The following is a 9,386-nucleotide window of genomic DNA, read 5'->3' on the forward strand; positions in this document are numbered from 1 at the left end:
AATGCATGTGTCAGCATGCTATATCTTGTATTGTGTGCCTTGTACCTGCAAAGCCTCTCCATCTTGAAGGCATTCCTATGAGACTTTCTGCTCTGACACCTCCCTTGTAGCACCAAAGTCAAATGGTATTAGAAAATATACCCACTAGAAAATGCTTACATCTCACTATGTGTCTTGCCTGGTACCCAAATAGATCAGGTGGTTCAAGCTGCATTGGTCTTTATCATGGAATAACAAATAAAACCTGTCTTCTTCCACAGCCTACACTTAGCCCCCAGCTCATCCTTGCTATGGAGGAAGGGTTCAAAAGAGTTTATTTTCTGCCTGGAGCAGTGTGAGTGTAGTTGTTCCCAAGACTCTCCATGCTGTGGTGACAAGTAATTTTCTCAGCAGCTCTGCTTGAGTCCAGCACTATCATTACGCCATTTTTCTTGGCTCCATTATATATCAGCTGCTATCTTTGTAATCTCCCTTTGGTTTGGCTTAGGAAAGGCATCTGAACTCCTTGTAGTCTCTAAAGCCTCTTTGCCATTTCTGTTCCCTGAAAGTCCCCAGGGGAGCTGCTTCAGGGTAGATTTTTGCCACTCCAATCTGTGAGCTTTTTTTGTCTTGTCCCTAGCTTTCCAAATAGGGATGGGGCTAAGCTAACCACCTTGAAGTAAATGTGCCTGTGCCCTACCCTACCTATACCTGCACAGAAATGAAAGAAGAGATGAGTGGACCTGGTGTCCTCTCATTGAGTACAGACTGAGCAAAGGGAAATTGACTGGCTGAGTATGTGAATGCAAGAATTGTTTATTTCAGTGAGATATAGTTGTTTTCAGGCCACATCTGAGTGAGAAGCAGAAGCAATGCTGCAAGCATTGTCAAAACCAATGGGCACCAGTGAATTAAAATTTCTGATAATAATTCAAAATCAGTAGTTTCCCTGGGTCTTTGTCCCCCCTTCAGATTCTTCCTGTTCTTTCTCTCCTCTGTTTTCTAGGAGCTTCTACCAACCTTTTCATCCAACAGAACCCATGTTTTCAGCTGGAACATGAAAGGTTATCTTTAAACTCTATGGAATTAGTTGGGAAGTTCTTAAAGTACTGAATACCCTTCCCTGCCTGGGCAGCTAGCTCGAGTGTGTCACAACTCTGACCTCACTGCTTATCACAGAAACTTGGAAGCCTCTCATGTGGTTATGGCTAAAGAAATTACTGATGCTAACAGTCAGCACAGCTAGGCATGGACATGTACTATCAAGGAAGGAAAACAGCAGAGATATCACAACAAAGGAGGAGATTCTCATAGAATGATGAGAATCACTCTTCACCCCCTTCTCCCTCCCTTCATTGGCCTCAGGATGAGTCTTCCTTTCGACCCCCATTGCCAAGAGCACTGACCCTCTCAGAAGAAGATCAGGTTGTCAGGGGCAAAGAGTAATTCTACTGACACTTTGACATTAGGGAGTAGGGGTTAGTGGTGGCATGCCACAAACCTTTTGGATATGGTCAGTGATGGGAGCTTAGGAGCAACTCTGAAGTCAAGGAGAAGGAAGACAAGAAGTAGCAAGGCTGTCTTGAATCTTCTGCGAATGCTTACTTAATTGATAAAAATACTGTAAGAGAAAGAACACTGCTCACAAGGACCTCCAGCCAAGGAAAATACAACTGCAGAGTACCCAACACGTGACTGCCAGTCAAGGAGCATGGAATATGATGTTCTTTAGTGAACTCCCAAGCACTTCTGTCCTGGCCCCTCCAGCAAAGTATTTCTCCAAATACAACAGGGAAATTAAAATTGGGATTTACTACCCAGGCCCCAGGTGCAAGCTCTTTTTGCACTGAGTAGCACGAGCTGCAGCATTGCACAAACAAGAGCTAATCACAAGAAACATTGGTTTGCAAAACCATAACCACAGCTAGAAGGTGAGTCTCATTGTGAAAACTGCAGTGCAAAACTGAGTTTCTCCCTGTGGCTAGCAGATGATTGCAGAGATACAGAGCCAGTGACTTCCATTAAAGAAGGCAAAAACATGATTTGGAGCAGGGTCTGGGGTGCCCAGACGAGGGGGCTGAGCTGTAGTAGAATGGAGTAACACTGGAACGCAGTCTGCAGCTCCCTGTGTACAAAGAGGGTGTTCTCCAGGACTGCACAGCATAGAGTCAGAAGCCAAGTCAGATGGGCAGGGCACACTGGAGGCTCAGGTTGCAGGTATTGCTATGGGAAGTAGCAAGGTGCAAGCAGCTCTGGTGGGTACTTCCCTGCCCCCCCCTCCAGCTCTCAGCATGGGGAAGGCACATTCTGCTTGGTTGCAGACTCTGTGTAAATGGGATAAGCTGCCAACTATGTCACAGCCTCAAGCTAGAGAAGGCACCAGAGGGCATTTAGCATAACTATGTGGACTTTGGTCACATTTCTTACCTGCATTCATGGTGGGGAAGCCATTTACTGGGTCTCAAACTCCTCAGCCCCATTCAGCCCATTTCCTCTCTTCCTGCTGGGGTGATCTGAAGCAGGTGTAAGTCGCTGGTAGCAAGGGATGGAAGTGTTGCTGCCTAGAGACATGGAGGAGTATATTAATACAGACAGGGAGAGAAAAGTATTGTGGGGTCACAGTGTCAAGACTGAGGATCATTAGTTCCTATAAGGAGCCCCAGGCTGGGCTAGCAGAGAGCTGCAGGGCCAGAATTTACAGGTCTGCGGTTGAAAAAATGTGTACTCAATTCAATAGTTTCACCCTAATTTGCCTCGTGCCCCAGCACCAAAACAAGCTCAACAGTGGAACAAAAATAAATTGTGAGTCAGGCCTCCAGGTAAAGGTTTTGCAGTGCAAACCTGGAAAGCCAAATTACTAGTAAAACACACAGTAATGTATAATCCTAGTGCACAGCCAGCAAAGAGGTGCCCTCAATTCTGCATTAGTGGCATTATCCACAACCCTGAAGCATGTAGCAGTGCACAGTTCAGGGGTGCAAGTTTCATAAACACAGCTCCCCAGTGGCATTCCCACACAGCCTGAACTCCTGCCTTCTTTTCTTCCCACTTCCCTCTCATGACCTGGGATGCCTGCTCTCATAACTTAGATGCAGCCTCAATGGCACTCTCCCCGCAGTGCTTTAGCTTTGTGTTTGCAAACTCCACAAACACACCCCTTCCTGGTGTTGTCCACTCCAGGCAGACCTCATACAGCTTTCATACATCTCCCTGTTTATGCATATTCAGGACCAGAAAAGTCAGTGCTTTGTCTTGCAGTTGCTGAAACCCTCTCCCCAGGCATGGTATCCACAGCTGCATCACAAGATGAGTTGGCAGCTCTAGGGACAAGGCCCTCTGCCCCATGTCCTAGACAGCAAGCTGCCTCTACATCTAGTGTGGATGGTTTTGTTTGCACCCAGGACTGGAGTAATGGGAGAGTTGTGCCTGGCAGAGGTGTCCAAGCAAGTGTGTTACCATCTATTGGGTCTGTTGTTCAAAACAGGGTGATGAATCTTCATTGAATGAACAGTGTAATGTGTGTATAATAAATAAGCACTTTACCCTTAATATATGCTTATATGAATTAAGCATATCATATGTGCTTACAATAAACAAGCACATCAGCTTATCTATTTGTCTGTGACTAACTGCAAGGAGCTCTACCATTCCCCTGCTCGAGGTCACTGTGCAAGTCAGTGTCTGGTGCATCAGCACTTGTTGAGCAGAGAAAGTTTTTCTACTTGAGGTTTTCTCATGAGGCGAGGGAAGCAGGTGTCTGCATTTCTTGTGTTCAGTGTAAAACCAACCAACTGGTGATTTCGGCGCTGGTTTCAAAAGGTGATTTCTGAGCAAAAGGTGAATGGAAAAAATATATATTTATAATCATACACACCAGCACATGACTTCCTGTTGACTAAACAAGCAACCTCTCCCCTGCTCTGGGGCTAGATAATTACTTTAAATTTTTCACTGCACTTTTGCTCTCTAATTTCTTGGTAGTTTGCTTTCTGAATCATTCATAAAATTAATTGTGGTATTCCTTCTCCCTCTTTACACCTGGCCACTGCTCTTCAGCCTGTTGTTATTTCTCTGTTCTCACGCCAATGAAGTCCTGAGCACAAGAAACCTGAAGGGGTGTTAGGACATCCTTCTGTGATCCTGATAAACTGGAGCAGTGTCTCTTGCTAGGTAACACTCCAAACACACCAGTACAGGGACCCTTCCTAGCCTTCCCCACTGGCCTTTAACTGACTCAGGCTTTGATCAGAAACAGCGACAGAGTCATCCTCAGTAAAATTGTTTTTCACTTCCACCTCTAGTCTCCTCTCCAAATAAGTTTGACCAATAAGTGGTCAGCATCTCTGCTTGTGTATTAGATCCCAGCTAATACACCAGGGTCCCACCTTTTGTTAAAGATCTGGCAATTTACAATCGGGGAGGAAGCTGGACTAGCAACTAGATCAGGGATCAGCAGCCTTTCCACTATTTTCTAAACTACTTTTGTTTTTTTTAACTAGAGCAGAGGTGACATCTGCTAATGAGCAAGATATTGCCATGCCAAGAGACTGCAACTCCTGCTTTAGGCAGAACTGCATGGGAGGTGAGGGTGTCTTTTGAAACTAAGTTACTACTTTTTGAAACGTTGTTACAAGACACTAAAATACATGCACACCTACATGTTTCTGCTCTAGGGATTAGACCTAGAGGCAGAGAATCATTACCACTGATTTTGTGCATTTGCACCTTCCATGTGAGGGAAGTTACTGGTCTAAACGAAGTGTATTAAAAAGCCTACAGCAGTATTTAGACTTGAGATCCCTGACATAAATGCAGTTCATCTGTTTATTCATCCATTCTTTCTTTTTTTCTCCATGGAGAGCAGAGAAGCTCTCAACATTTAAGGAAAAAAGCATGTTTTCAACATGAAAAAATGAATTACACTTGCAGCCAGGATCAGAGAAAGGATCTAGTTTTATGAGACTTGACATGTTAAACCTTTGAGAAAGTAATTTTGCACAAATTTAATTTACGGGCCGTGAAGATATTTCTTGACTCCATTCAGAGAAGCAAATGTTATGTAAAATTTTCTGCAAGCTTTTGGCTATGAAAATTGGAAGCCAGCACAAGAATAAACCTTAATTTATCAGATGAAACACAGTTGTGATCTCCAAAAAGCAGATTTCCCAGGGTGTGTTGCTTCTTTTTTTTCCTGGTTTTTTGGGGGGGTTTGGGGATTATTTTTTTTTTTTGTGTCCTGTGTAACAAACATCCTCTTTGTTTCTTTGGGGGGTTTTGGGGATTATTTTTTTTTTTAGTGTCCTGTGTAACAAACATCCTCTTTGAATTATTAATAGAAAAAAAACACTATTATTGGAGTGTGGTGGGTTGGTCTGACCTAGGAGATTTTTCATGAGGTGCTACTCCTAGGGAAAAAGCTGAAAGGGGACATCTGTTTCATTAGTGAGAGCACCTTCTTAACTCTGTTAAGTAGGACAGGGATTCAGAAGGATTGCAGGCTCTTCTAGCTTTGGTCAAACACTAGGAGCCAGATCCTCAAAGAAGATAATTGCCACAGCTCTTGAGACCAATGCAGCTGCCAAAATGTGGATGAGTTGAGTGTGTGTCCTACCCAGACATTTCCTCAAAGAGTAGAATAGCCCATGCCTGGACCTTCCAGGAGTGCTTTTCCTTTTCCTGAAATGTGCCATGCCCACCACTCTCAAAGACAAGCACTCTCAAAGTGCTGGGCTAGAGAGTCTGCTCCATTTTGGCAAGTCACATCTCCTTTTCATGTTTTTGCATATACTGGTTTCACAAAGTTTTAGCATGCTGAAAACCAGTAAAATTAATAAGGAAAGTAAATCAAGCAGAGAAAAAAACAAAGAACTACCCTAGTGTGAGGTAAACAAAAGCCCTGTTTCTCAGCTGTGACCCGCTTGAGGCAGAAATGGAGCAGAATGTCCTCCTGCTGCCTCCTCAGCACCCTGCCCAGCCAAAGCTGCTGCCTCATCCCTTGGCTGTCCTTTAGTCCTGCAGAGAGGATGGGTGTGTGGGCAGCAGCAGAGCCTGGGCAGCAGAGAGCAGTGTTGGTGGAGCGAAGCATGTGCATCCTGAGTGTGAGGCCGGCCGTGACAGGGTGCAACTGCACATCTGCTGAGCACAGCTGTCAGTCAGAGGATCCTGACAGTCACCATGCCACCGGCAGATCTCCGTGCCAGTGCCAGTACCACCTGGAACAGCAGGATCAGACCCAGAGTCATTCCGCACTGGTCCTTTGTATGCAGCTTTGCGACGCAGGTTTGCCACCACTCCTGGCGTGTTGACATGGTTCAGACACCCATGGCCATGTTCAGGTGCCAAAGTGGGGCAAAGTGCTCCCCATCAGATTCTGGGAGCTGGGTCTTTCTTACTCTCCTGTTCACCTTCGGTGCTGCCCCATGCTGCCAAGCAACTGCCAGACCTTTCAGGGGGTCATGGAGGAGGGGGAGAGGCCTGCCAACAATTTGGTGTTCCCTGAGCTCCTTCCAGCTGGGTGGCTGCAGGGTGCTGCACAGAGCTGCCTCCGTGGTGAGACAGCGCAGGATCACCACCTTCACTGCACAGCTGCATGACCTGAAGCCCGGAGGGATAGTGTGGTTTTGCCCACATTCACGTTAGTGGTACACAAACTCTCAGGCCCCCCTCTAACCACTAGACAATGTTTCCTGCCTCGTTATGCTATTGATATTATTTCAGAATAGTGTTGCAGGCAGGAAGGGCCCAGAGGGGAGTGCAGTAGGGGGTGGCGACCAATGGGTGCTGAGCATCTTTCAGAACTGATGCCCCTTTGCATCTCAACACTTCGCTCTTCAGCTCCTGCAACTCCAGAGACCTTTCTAACTCCTCCCTCAACCACACCCCAATGAAAGCCTGCAGGGGGTACATAGGGGAGAATGGGGAGGGGACACACAGGGCAGTCCACATTTCTGTACATCAGGTTAGAGGGCTGCACAGACTGAGCCTGCAAGACAACCTCCCTGTAATCCCATCACCTGAGAGAGACCCTGGCAGTCATGGACAGGTAAAATGAGTGCTTCCAGTTTCTTGCTCATATAAGAGATGAGGGTCTTTCTGTTAGAATTAACTTGCTTTCTCTTTGGTGCACACTGGCCCTTTCCCTTTCCCCATCTGACTCGTTGATCTAACTCCCTGCCCCATCCTACTCTTGCACCTTGTATCTCTGTGTCTCAGTCATTCTTTCTCTTTGACTGTCTGCCACCTGTTCTCTTTTCCCTTTTTGTCGTTTCTTTCTTGTGGCCATTCTCTGTGCCTTTCATTGTTTTTCTTTTCTAGAAACAAAGAATGATTACAGAAGGATGAACAGTCAGACGCTATCTGCTGCTTAAGCACCTCAGTCCTCTCCTTGCACTGCAATTACTCTGTGAACTAATTATCACTAATTAGTCTCCACAATTGCATATTATTCACACACTCAGGGGTCTTCACTCTGATTTCATGAATCATTATTTGAGGAAAAGATCTCTGTTCAGTCTGCTTATTCAATGCCCAGGTATAATCACAGCTCCTCTGTCCTTGCTGCTTTCCCTTAAGCTGTGCTATAGCCATAGGAGTTGCATGTGCATCAAGCAGTTTATACCTAACTGCACATCTGCTCAGTTGCTCCCCACAAAATCTGTTCATTCATTATTCTTCTTGTACCAGCTGTGTTCTGTAATCCTCTCTGGCAAAAAAAAAAAACCAAAAAACCAAAAACCCAAAAACCTAGGTATGTTAACTCCAGAGGAAAGGGAGAAAAGGAACTGATGTTAATGAACATTTCTAGTTGAACAAATGTCTTCTGTGATTCAAAATTGCCTTCACTTTGTTCTTACACTGAAAAATAATCCAAGTGATCATCATTTTGTTTTTCTGGGGTTTAGGGTCATATCTTGTTCTTCAGCCTTATTTGCACCCACATGCTGTTCTGAAGGGGCAATAACACTGAATAGAGAAAAATGGGATGGGGTGAGAAAATGGACAACTAGAAGAGGAATCAGAAATATTTTGAAAGGAAATGGTTTTGCCCAAAACTTCTCCTCCCGAAAAAAAGAAAAGGGAAAGCATGTTTTCCCTAATGTTTTCCATGTGGGTTTTGCTGAAACTTCAACATAACTGTAACTGGTTTTCACCTGGCTTATATGTTGCTTCAGCAAGCAATTGCATTGTGCACAGTGTCTCTACTCTGTTTCCTGCAGTTGTAGCACACCCCAGGTAAGAGCTTTGCAAGTCTCTGTCCTACCATACCTGCTTATTTCCTGTGCAGTTGTCTGGGCTATCCTCTCTGGACAACCTGAGGATCTGTCACTACAGTAGGGGTGTCCCCTCTCCAGCATCTCTGTTACAGGGGACAGTTTTCTCCACATCCCTGCAATAATACACATCTAAGAGGAAGAAGCCTGAGATGAGCCACTGATTGACAGTTTTGTGAGGAGATCACTCTGTGTGTGCATGCATGTGTTTGTTAGGGAATATACACAGGTGTTCATTCATAAGTGTTTATACAAAGGCAGGGAAATAGGGTGAATATAAGGTGGTAGGGACTGGGTCAGCTCTAAGTGTGAGAAAGATGATTAAGAACACACAGTGGGTATAGGAACCACACAAGCAACATGAACTGGCAGAGAAAGAGGTGATGAAATGTAGTGGGATCAGTTTGTGCTCTACTTCTGACACAACATGCAAGCCCAACAGAGCAGGACTGCAGCAGTTCTTACAGGACAGACCTCCAAGAACTGCCTCAGGCTGTTTCTGGGTTGAATGAAATGCTTAATAGGGATGTTTGCCTTCTTGAGTGTGTGCAGGACTCTGGAGAGCCTTGTCTTTTCTGTGAGCTTTCTCTGAACAGGAGACATGCTCCCAGGTGATCTGCTTCTCCAGGAGCATGTCTGTATAAAGAGTGGCATAATGGGGCATGTGTGAGCTTGCTCTCTCTGTGTGAGCAGGACAGGTATTTTTGCACTGCAGGCTGAGGGTGACATAGCAGGAAAGAGGATGGGTACGAATCACTCACCTATCCGTGGGACAATCTAGGTAACAAGGGTGCCTGAGAGAAGAATGTGTCTCTGATTCGGGGTGAGGTGCAATAGGGAGTGTCCCAGGAGAGCAAAGCACCGTGCATGAGGTAACAAAAGGCAAAAGGACGTGCATGACTATATGAATGAGTACCTGTGACACAGTGGTGGTGTGTGAGGGTGCACAAGAGACAAGCTCCTGGAGAAACAGAGAGGATGCCTCTTAGCTGGAAATTAAGTGCTCTGCAGTGGTCAAGCTTTGTGGTGACATTGGCAAACAGATTTAAATCAGTTTTAAATTCCTAACAAATCCAAATTCCCCTTTTCTACACCTCACTGGAGACCTTCCAGAAATCCCATCTTGGTATCACTTAA

The sequence above is a fragment of the Acanthisitta chloris genome, unplaced genomic scaffold (genome assembly GCF_000695815.1).
Source record: "Acanthisitta chloris isolate BGI_N310 unplaced genomic scaffold, ASM69581v1 scaffold7561, whole genome shotgun sequence".
Taxonomy (NCBI): domain Eukaryota; kingdom Metazoa; phylum Chordata; class Aves; order Passeriformes; family Acanthisittidae; genus Acanthisitta; species Acanthisitta chloris.